We start from the raw sequence: 11,179 nt of genomic DNA on the forward strand, positions 1-11,179 counted from the left end.
CCCATTAGGGGTCACCACAGTAGATCATCTGTTTCCATTTCTTCCTGCCCTCTGCATCTTGCACTGTCACACAATCCACCTGCATGTCCTCTCTCATCACAGCCATAAACTTCATCTTAGGCATTCCTCTTTTCCTGTTACCTGGCGGCTTCATCCTTAGCATCTATTTCACAATATACTCTGCATCCCTCCTCAGCACATGTATAAACAAACTTAATCCTGCCTATCTGGCTTGGTCTACTAACCTTCAAACCTGGGCTGACCCTCTAATATACTTATTCCTAATCCTGTCCACCCTCGTCACACCCAGTGCAAATGTTAACATAAATTGATTAAGGGTAGAACTACAACAGGTCCTGGAAACTCTCACCCTATAAGCCAGACAAATGTTATCAGGAAGGCTATGGAGCACAGCATTACGGAACCCATTAACAGAGACATTATGAACCTGCAAACACTGCATCATACCACTTAGGTACTCTAAAGGCCAGATCATGGTTCCTACACTTAGTAGACTTCAAGCCAATTAACAAGGCAATAGGTGAGGAAGGGGAGGTCCACACAGCCAAGCTATAGCTCACTAGCAATTCATACCCATCCCACATTCTGGTATTATACATAACCTCAACAGACTGATCATAAACAATTGTTAGATGATGGATTGACAACTGATGCACAGATGTAGGACACACAGTAATATTTGCAGCCTCCATGTACAATTCTATGCCAGTAACAAGTGGTATTCACCTGCACTCAGTCCTGGGACCACTCCTGTTTGGCATGCAGCTTTCTTACTTACAAGCAAACACAGTAGGGATATGCCTGCCCACATTTGATGAAAATGCATACTGTGGGCTATACTTTATTCTCCAGATGACACAAACATCCTCCAAAAGGGTATCATACAGACATATACCTGGTGTCAAACTCATGCTGTAAAGCTATAAGCCAAAGAAAGCATAGTTATCCACTTTTAGAAAACAAAGTATCTCCAGAGTACCACATAGGTAGCAGCCCCCAAAATGTGGAACAGGTACTAATGTATACATAGAGCCATGTGTTTAGTCAGCTCTCCTTTGATAATCACATTACCAAAGGGTTTTGGATATCCCTCTGTGGAGCACATAAGCAATAAAGGGTTTGCATGCAGATCCACAGAGGTTGTTGCACACCTATAATGATTAGTCATCTTTGCCAGATTTTCCTTGCTTTGGAACAGGATTCAAATATACCTCAAGCATTAACCTTCACTCACACTCTTCAATAGAAACCGTGATGAGTGGATGTGAAACAGAAGAAGTAGCCCAGGGATCACTGCAGTGGCTAAGCCTGTCACAAGCATACAGAAGTGACCTAAGGTCTGAAAAGTGCCAGCACGCTTTGGTAAAGATAACAGATGCTTTCATGGAGAAAGCACAGTACTCACCTATGAAATAATTGAGGTCACATGTATGTATATGGCTCCACAGCTACCTTACATGTGTAATGCACATACAGTTGTCATTGTGATATGTCATACACTAGAAAAATCAAAAACTACTCCACAATGACCAATAGTGTCACACACAAAGTCAGCAAATGTGAGATTCAAACTCTTTCCTGACTACATTATGATATAAAAGCAGTATGCATTTACATGACACGCTATACACATACACATTACTGAGATAGCACCTTTCCACAGGTGTATTTGTAGGATGGTGACATCATCAGACTTGACAAAGATGAGTATACTACTTTTAAGGGGTGTGAGTAGTCTCCAAAATAGTCTCTCTTCCCCAGGGAAACACACACTCATGCAGCTGGCAAGTGCAGGATTCAAACCCCTACCTAACTATATTATGATACTATAGCAGTATGAATTTACATGACACACTGTACACATTACTAAGATTTCACCTTTCCATAGGTATATTTGTAGGATGGTGACATCATCAGACTTGTCAAAGATGAGTATACCACTTTTAAGGGGTGTGAGTAGTGTCCACAAAGGTTACTCCACCCCAGAGAGAGAGAGACACACACATACACATACTGTTGGCAAATGCAGGAATCAAACCCCTACCTAACTACATTAAGATAATGCATCAGTACACATTTACACAACGTTCTATATACATTACTAGAATTTCACCTTTCCACAGGTATATCTGTAGGATGGTGACATCATCAGACTTGATAAAGATGAGTATACCACTTTTAAGGGGTGTACGTAGTCACTAAAAAGGTTGCTCCTCCCCAGGAAGACACACACACTCACAAACACACACAGTTGGCAAGTGAAGGAATTAAACCCCTACCTAATTAAATTACAATACTAGAACAGTACACATTTACTCAATGCACTACACAGATTACTGGGATTTCATCTTTCCACAGGTATATTTGTAGGATGGTGACATCATCAGACTACACAAAGATGAGTATACAACTTTTAAGGGGTGTGAGTAGTCTCCACAGCAGGGTGGGGGGAGCGCACACATGCACTTGGCAAATGCGGGGATCTTAATCCAAACTAAGTACGTCTTTACACTTCAGCAAGCGATATGGAGTTACAGGGTGCAATACAGACATTACTTGCTGACAGTTTGCCCAAAGTTTTTTTTCACATTTGCCAACCTCAGCAGGCTTATCATACTAGGTGTATTGTATGCAAAGGCCATGACCATATCATATATGGGTTGATGCACCACATGCTGGCACACACAGGGTCAAACCGGTGGCTAAGCTCCGCCAACCCAATACTGGACAATACAGTCAAGAGGAGTAGGGTCATACAACCACAACACCAACAGTCTCACATAGACCTACAATATAAGCACCAGCAAAATGCACACATAAATACACATTACCATACTTGGAGAATACAAATATTAATCTGAAAAAGAGGGAGTGTCCTCCTAAGCAGACAAGCAAGCAACATGCACCTCCAAACACACACCAGAAAGCACATAATACACCAAAGCAGTGTGCCTCACAACAGGCCCTAAGGCAAAACAACATACGCAACACACTAGTAATAGGTGACTCCATAGTCAGGCACACAGATGTTCCATTCAATCGGCTGGACAAGGGGAAGGTTACTGTCAGTTATCTGTCAGGTGCTATGATCTGCCACATAACACAAGCACTTACATCACTCCAGAACAGGTACATATATGACGTGTTATTTGTACATGTCAGTGTGAATGATCTGAGACATACCTCCCAGGACAACATGACAAGAGATATATAGTAGCTCTATGATCATGTAGCCCAGGCTGGTATGACCCTGACCTTGAGTAGCAGCTTACCTTCACCTACATGATACTGCAATATAACAAAGATGATAAACTTCAACAATTGGCTGAGCTTCTGCTGTCATTCAAAGGGGATCCAGCCTCTGTCTGCCTCTGATGACATGATAGACAAGCCTCGTTGCTTCACTAGAAATGGTTTGCACCTGTCACCCCTATGCTTCTGAATACTGGCCAAGGATCTTGCTGTCCCTATATTACCTTTTTTAGGCAAAGCTCAAATGATCATAGGTTCATAGGTAGGTACTAGGCTATCGGTCCTGGGGCCTATACAAGCCCAGCCAAAAAGGCATCCTGGCTTTTGCCACCCAAGAAATTTATTTTCCTGTGCCACTGTCGAACAGAGACACAGAAGTGATCCCTGGGGTGAATTTCCTATTTCCCATCCAATCATCAAGATTTGTCTTGAATAGTGCTAATGAAGAGCTTTGTTTGATATAGATAGGTAGTTTATTCTGGAGTATGAGAAGTCTCTGGGACAGGAATCTATCCCTTTGGCATGTTCTGTTTATTGTGGTGACAAGGTTTAGGTCACTAGAGCGTGTAGCTCGGAGGGATTGGAATTTCTATAAGTGGAGTATGTCCAACAGCTCTGGGTTTGACATAGCTTTGTATGTTAGGCAGAGATCACCTCTGAGTAGGCAATATGCAATGGAGTATAAGCTTGTGTTTTTTGAGACGGTCTGTGTAGGGCATGTGTTTGAGGCTGGTAATCCTCTTTGTGAGGTATTACTGCGGCCTTTCCAGTTGTTGTAGATATCTTGTGAGCTACATACCAAAAAGGGCATTGTACTCTATAATGGATCTAATGAGTGATGAGCAGAGAAGAACAATGACCTCTATTTTTTCTACATGAGAAACCTTTTGTGATGAGGTGTGCCACATAGAAGGATTTCCTGACTACTGTGGTGATGTGATTATCAAAGGAGAGACTACTGTCCACCTGTGTCCCAAGGTCTCTTGTCACACTTTCTGTGTTAAGTATACTACTGCCTATGTTGTAGTTCATGGGTACAGAGTTTTTACCAAAGGGGATGAAAATGGACTTTTTGGCATTGAGCTTGAGGCCATGGCTTTGACACCAGGCATCTGTCTCAGTGAGGCCCTTTCGTAGGATGTCCACATTGTTAGTAGCTTTGATTATGGCTCCTAGTTTGCAGTCATCTGCGAACTTCATTAGCCAAAGACTTTCTGTGTTAGCCTGTACTTCAGAAAAGTAGATACCAAACAGGACAGGACCCAGGACTAAACCCTGTGGTACTCCACTTGTCACTGGTCTGAAGTCAGATTTGGAGTCTGCTACTTTCACAATGTGGGTTCTGTCAGTGAGCCAGTTGCAACCCATCTTGTGACATAGGGATTTATACCTAGTTTAGTGAGCTTATCTATAATTCCAGAGTGGGGGATGGTGTCGAAAGCCTTGGCAAGATCTAGATAGGCTGTGTGAACCACCTTACCCTCGTCTACAGCTTTGGTGACTGCTTCAATGAAGTCTATCAGGTTTAGGAGACTTTTACAAACCCGAACTGGTTGGGGTCCAGAGTTTGGAGATTACCAATGTCTTTGTTTATAAGTTCCATGATGAAAAATTTCATAGCCATGCAAACCAGGTTCATCAGGCTAATGGGACGCTAGTACCTGTGGTCCGTGGTGGCTTCCCCTTGTGTAGTGGGATAACCGTCACTATGCGCCACTCAGCAGACACAAAGCCTGAGATGAGGCTATGATTGAACATGGTACTTAGGTGTGGTGCCAGTTCATTCTGTAGTTCATGTAGAATGCAGCCTGGGATGTTATCTGGCCCCATGGATGCTGTGTTCCTGGCTTTGGAGAGTGTGTTTTTTACCTGTGCAGCCATGATTACAGGAACCTTGCATTCTTCCAGTATAGAGATGGGCTCTTTAATGGGTGAGAGGGTGGTAAAGTTAGCACTGAACCTATCTGCCAGGATGTTGGCAATATCAGTTGGGTCTGTATATTTAGTGACACTGTGCTGTAACTCAGAGCAGATCTGAGTGTTGTCATTGAGATTCTTGACATAGCTATATAATGCTTTGTGGTTGTCTTTAGAATCAGTGGTGATTTTGTTTTCATAACTAGCTTTGGAGGATTTTATCAGGGATCTCAGCTTCTTACTGAGGCTGACCAGTGAGCTCCTCCATTCATGGGATTTTACTCTCTTTTGCAACAGTTTCTTCCTTCTGTTGTAGTTTGTTTATGGCAGGGGACCACCAGATTGGTTTCCTTTTTTTGGAGGATAGCATCTTGGTTCTGTTTGGGATAGCACGATCCATGCACTTATGTAAGTGTTTATAAAGTGCAATTGTGTAGGATTCAGTAGTCATAACTGTATTGTCCATCTGCATGGGTGTCATGAAGTTCACCACTTCTGTATTAAGAAGCATGAAGTTGGCTTTGGAGAAATTTTTTAACATGGTCTTGTTAATGGGGGTGGGGGCAGAATGTGGATATGTAAGGTAATTAGCTTATGGTCAGATCGGACCAATGAGGCGTTGACTTCAGGTGTGGAACACTGGTCATTCAGGACAAACCAAACCCTGTAACCAACACAAATAACCACAAAGTGAGCTATATGCTACTCATTGCCAGAAGTCTCAGCGTCCAAATGCACACACTCGAGGCACTTCTCAGTATGGAGAATATTGATATCTGTGCAGTAACAGAAACCTAGTTCAAGGCTCCAGAGAGCACACTAGCACTATCAGGATACTACTCAGTCCATACCTTCCAGCATCAGAACCTGGATCATACCACATAGGGTGGGGATGTATCCATATTCATCAAGGATATTTACACCTCTTTCTACATCCTCTCTACAGGATATGAACCCATAGAATGTTGCACAGCAACGTTCTTGCCACTCCACAGGGGTCGGGCCTCAAAAGACCCCTGACATTCCCGCTCTATGAGCCTGACGAATCTGATCTGCAAGGCAATGGAGCCAATCATAATGGAAGTCAACAATAAAGACATTGGGAACCTTCAGACAGTTGAGCACATCCAGTTTGGCTTTGTCAAATGCAGATCATGCCTCCTGAACTGGGTGGATTTCTTTGAGACAGTTCCCCAGGCTACAGAAGATTGAAAGGAGCTCCACACAACCTACCTATACCTTGCTAAGGCCTTTGACACCATTCCCCAGTCAGGTATCATAGATGAACTCACCAACCTGGGTATAAATCCATACATCACAAGATGGATTGCAAACTGGCTCACAGATAGATCCCACAAATTAAGAGTTGCTGGCTCCATGTCAGACTCTAAACTGGTAACAACTGGTGTCCTCCAGGGTTCAGTCAGAGGCCCCTCCTGTTTGGTATATACTTCTCAGAAGTACATGCCAACACAGGAGGGTTGTGGTTGACTTAGTTTGCTGGGAACTGTAAAGTGTTTGCCAAGCATATCCCTCATTGGTGAGATCTGATCATCAACTAATCTCACTGGAAATCCACATCCCGCCCCCACCCCAAACAAAAAAGACCACAGTGAAGAACTCCTCTAAAGCAAACTTCACACTACTCAAGACTGGTGTGGTATCCTTCAAGGCCCCTGAGCCAGTGGAAACCACAACCCAAGTTGCGGAAGCCCTTACAAATGCCTTCTATGTACACCTCCAGGACTGCATGGATCAGGCAATCCCAAATAAAACCAAGGCTCTTTCCACAAAGGGCAAACATCCAGTCTGGTGGACCCCAGCCATGAACAAACTTTACAATAAGAGGTGAAAGCTATTACATGATAGTACAAAACCCATAAAGGGAAGTCACCCTGATCATTATTATTAAAAAAATACGAGCACTCATAAAATCAACTAAGGCCAATTTTGAGAGAAAAATTGCCATTGATTCAAGGACAATCATAAGGCCTTTTTTCAGCTATGTTAGGAACCTGGGTGGAAACTCCCAGATATGCTCAGAATTAGTGCAAAATGATACAAAAATCACTGAACCCACAGACATTGCCAACATACTGGCAGACAGGTTCAGTGCAAACTTCACCCCTCTCCCCTAAAGGAGAGATAACTATCCCAGTGTAGCCTCCCAGACATCTCAAATGCACAGGTGAAAGCTGCTCTCTCTAAAGCTAAAAACACAGCATCAATGGGACCGGATGGTGTCCCTGGCTGTGTGCTACACGAGCTAAATGAGGAATTAAACCCGCACATAAGGCAGCTGTTTAATCTCAGCCTTACCACAGGATACGTGCCCAAGGAGTGGCGTACGGCAACTGTGGTCCCATTCCACAAAGGCGGTGCCTCTACGGACCCTGGTAATCACCGCCCCATAAGCTTAACAAGTCTAGTCTGCAAAGCTATGGAGAGGATCATAATGGAGCTCATAAACAAAGATATAGGGGACTTGCAGACATTGGACTCGACCCAGTTTAGCTTCGTCAAGGGCAGATCATGCCTTTTGAACTTGGTCGACTTCTTCGAAACAGTCACCAAGGCCATTGATGAGGGAAAGGCAGTCCATACAGCCTACCTTGACCTTGCAAAGGCTTCGACACAATACCCCACTGGTATTGCAGAAAAACTTACCAGCTTAAATGTAAACCCATATGTCACAAGATGGGTTGCAAACTGGCTTAAGGACAGAACTCACAGGGTTAGAGTTGCTGGTGCTATGTCAGACTCCAAGCCGGTCACAAGTGGTGTCCCACAGGGCTCGGTCCTTGGCCCCCTATTGTTCGGCATCTACTTCTCAGAAGTACAGGCCAACATGGGAGGACTTTGGCTGACAAAGTTTGCAGACGACTGCAAACTGGGCGCCATAGTGGAAAGTGCATCGGACACGGATATCCTTCAGAAGGGACGCACGGAAACAGATAGCTGGTGCCAGAGCCATGGCCTGAAGTTAAACGCCAAAAAATGTATAGTCATACCCTTCGGGAAAAACAAGGTAACCCCAAGCTACCATATAGGCGGCAATCCACTAAGCATAGAAGAGGTTATCAGGGACCTAGGGACCCAGGTTGACAGTGGCCTTTCTTTTGACACTCACATTGCTAAAGTGATTAGAAAGACCTTCTACACTGCCCACCTGATCATGAAGGGATTCACATCCAGATTTAGTGAGGTCATTGTTCCCCTGTACTCTTCACTTATCAGACCAATGATCGAGTACAATGCTCCATTTGGGATGTATCTCACCCGACATCTTCAGCAATTGGAGAGACCCCAAAAGTTCCTCACCAAAAGGATAAAGGGACTCCAAAATCTGTCATATGCTGCCAGATTGAAGAAACTCCAGCTCTATTCAGTCACATACTGTCTACTCAGAGATGACATGTGCCTGACATAAAAGGCCATGTCCAACCCGGAATTAATGGACATGTTCCACCTCAAAAAATCCAAATCCACCAAAACCACTAGAGCAAGCAACTTAAACCTTAGCACGGATATAAATAGGATGTGCTGGAGGGATAGATTTATCACTCAGAGACTCCCTATGCTGTGGAATAAAATCCCGGTCCATGTGAGGCAGAGCACCTCGCTGGCTCTGTTCAAGAGAAATCTTGACCTGTGGATGGGAGATCGTAGGTTTACCCCAGGAATCATCTCTGTGTCACTGCTGGACAGAGGCACAATAAACTAATGGGCACAGTATTTTTTCATATAAAGGGTGGTGTAAGCCACAAAACTTTGGGCTAGGCTTATAAATGCCTTAGGGAAGATAGCCTAGTATAAACCTATGAACCTATAATAGATTCCCTGGATGACACAAATATTCTCCAGCATGGACTCTATGAGACAGATGTGTGGTGTCAGAATCATGGCCTCAAGCTCAATCTGAAAGAATGCATAGTAATCCGCTTTGGGGAAAACAAAGTACCCACAAACTACCACATATGTTTTACCCCCCCTAAAAACTGGCAAGGTAATTAGGGCTGTGGGGACAGTAGTAGATAGTCATCTTTCCTTTGACAACCATATTGCCAGAGTGATTATGAAATCCTATGTGGCCCACCTAATCAACAAAGGGTTTGCATCAGGATCAAAAGAGGTAGTGGTGGCCCTCTACTCTTAAGTCATCAGACCCATCATTGAGTGAAATGCACCATTTTGGATGTACTCAACTAAGCATATCCAGCAGCTGGAGAGACAACAGAGGTACCTCACCAAGAGGATTACTGGCCTCAAACAGTTGTGTTATGCAATACAACTGGTAAAACTAAATCTGTTCTCCATTGTATACCCCATACTCTGAGGCACACTCTGCCTAACATACAGAGCCATGTCCAACACATAACTGTTGAACATGCTCCATCTAAGGATAACAAAATTGAGTCACACTGCACACTCCAGGGATATGAACCTCATCACAATAATGAATACAACATGCTGGTTGGATAGAGTACCATCCCAGAGACTTGCCTTACTGTGGAACAGAGTCCCAATGTACATCAGACAGAGCCCCTCATTGACACTCTTCAATAGGGACCTTGATGAGTGGATGGGAAACAGACAATTCACGCCAGGTATCACATCAGCAGCCCCACTAGAAAGGGGCTTTGAGTACTAACTATTAGAATCACCAAACACTATGCAACACAGGAACAATGGTGATGGACTTGTTTATTAGCAGAGCTTACCCAAAAAAGATGGTTATGGATGTCATTAGTTATGTACATAATGAATGGGGAATTAAGTACAAACCTTTATTAGGTTGTTATAAATTGGAGAAACAGATATGTTTGGACAAAGATATAACTGGAAGGGCTTGTATACTTACATATACTCCTAGCACATATATTATAAAGGAAATTTTAGAAAGATATTGGAAGACATTAACCATCATAGACTTGGAACAAATATTAGGAACAAAACCAAGATGTGTATACAAGACAGCTCCCAACATGAAAAATCTATTAGAAAGAGCTAGTCACAATAAACAAGTAAATGATATATTTAAAGGCACATCCAAATGTGGAAGGTGCCATCAATGCAAACATATCAACTCGGGCAAGGTAATCAAGTTGGATGATATTTGTCATACTATCATTAAATGTAGGACAGGAAATTGCAATACCAAGCAGGTGGTCTACATTGCTATATGTATAAAATGCAATGCACATTATATAGGTAAGACAGAAAGACAGCTGATTTATGAACACCTATATAAAATAGGTAAATGTGATACAAAAAATGCGCTATATAGACATATACTAGATAAGGGTGAAGACCACAGCTTTGTATTCTCAATTATTGATCAAGTGACTGATGTACCTTTTGGAGGAAACTGGAAAATGAGATTGGCACAACATGAGAGCAAATGGCAAATTTTAACTGACTCTACGAGACCACCAGGCTTAAATGACTTCATTAGTATTAAACCATTTTTAGCTTTAGCATAGCATAATATTGCCACCAGTACAATTAGGTATATTAATACCCACATAGAGAGTATTGTAGTAGTATGCATTTGGGACGTGTCATTATATTTATTCATACATATTATTTGCACATATACATCCTTGAGTAGTTAGTATTTTAATACATATACATACTTATATTATTATATATATAATGTATTTTATTTATATGCATAAATTTTAGAGATTTTAAACTGATATTTTTTAGTGTAGAATATTTAGTTTGTTGTTTATATTATAGAATTATGTACCATATATATAAGAAAAGTTTACATTATATGTGGAAATAATGAAATGTCCCTTTAATTTTTTTGGCGGACTTCTAAATCAATTATATCATCTTGCAATTAAGGGAAGTGTATATAAATGAAATGGTCATTGCATTTTATTGTTCTGAGGAAGACTATTGTACAGTCGAAAGTGCTAAACCAGGAGTTGTTGTTGTGTTGTTATTGAATAAATCGTGTTTACATCCTTGTCGTACGAGC

This window comes from Protopterus annectens, chromosome 10.part0, assembly GCF_019279795.1.
Source record: "Protopterus annectens isolate FY-2018-M chromosome 10.part0, PAN1.0, whole genome shotgun sequence".
Taxonomy (NCBI): domain Eukaryota; kingdom Metazoa; phylum Chordata; order Ceratodontiformes; family Protopteridae; genus Protopterus; species Protopterus annectens.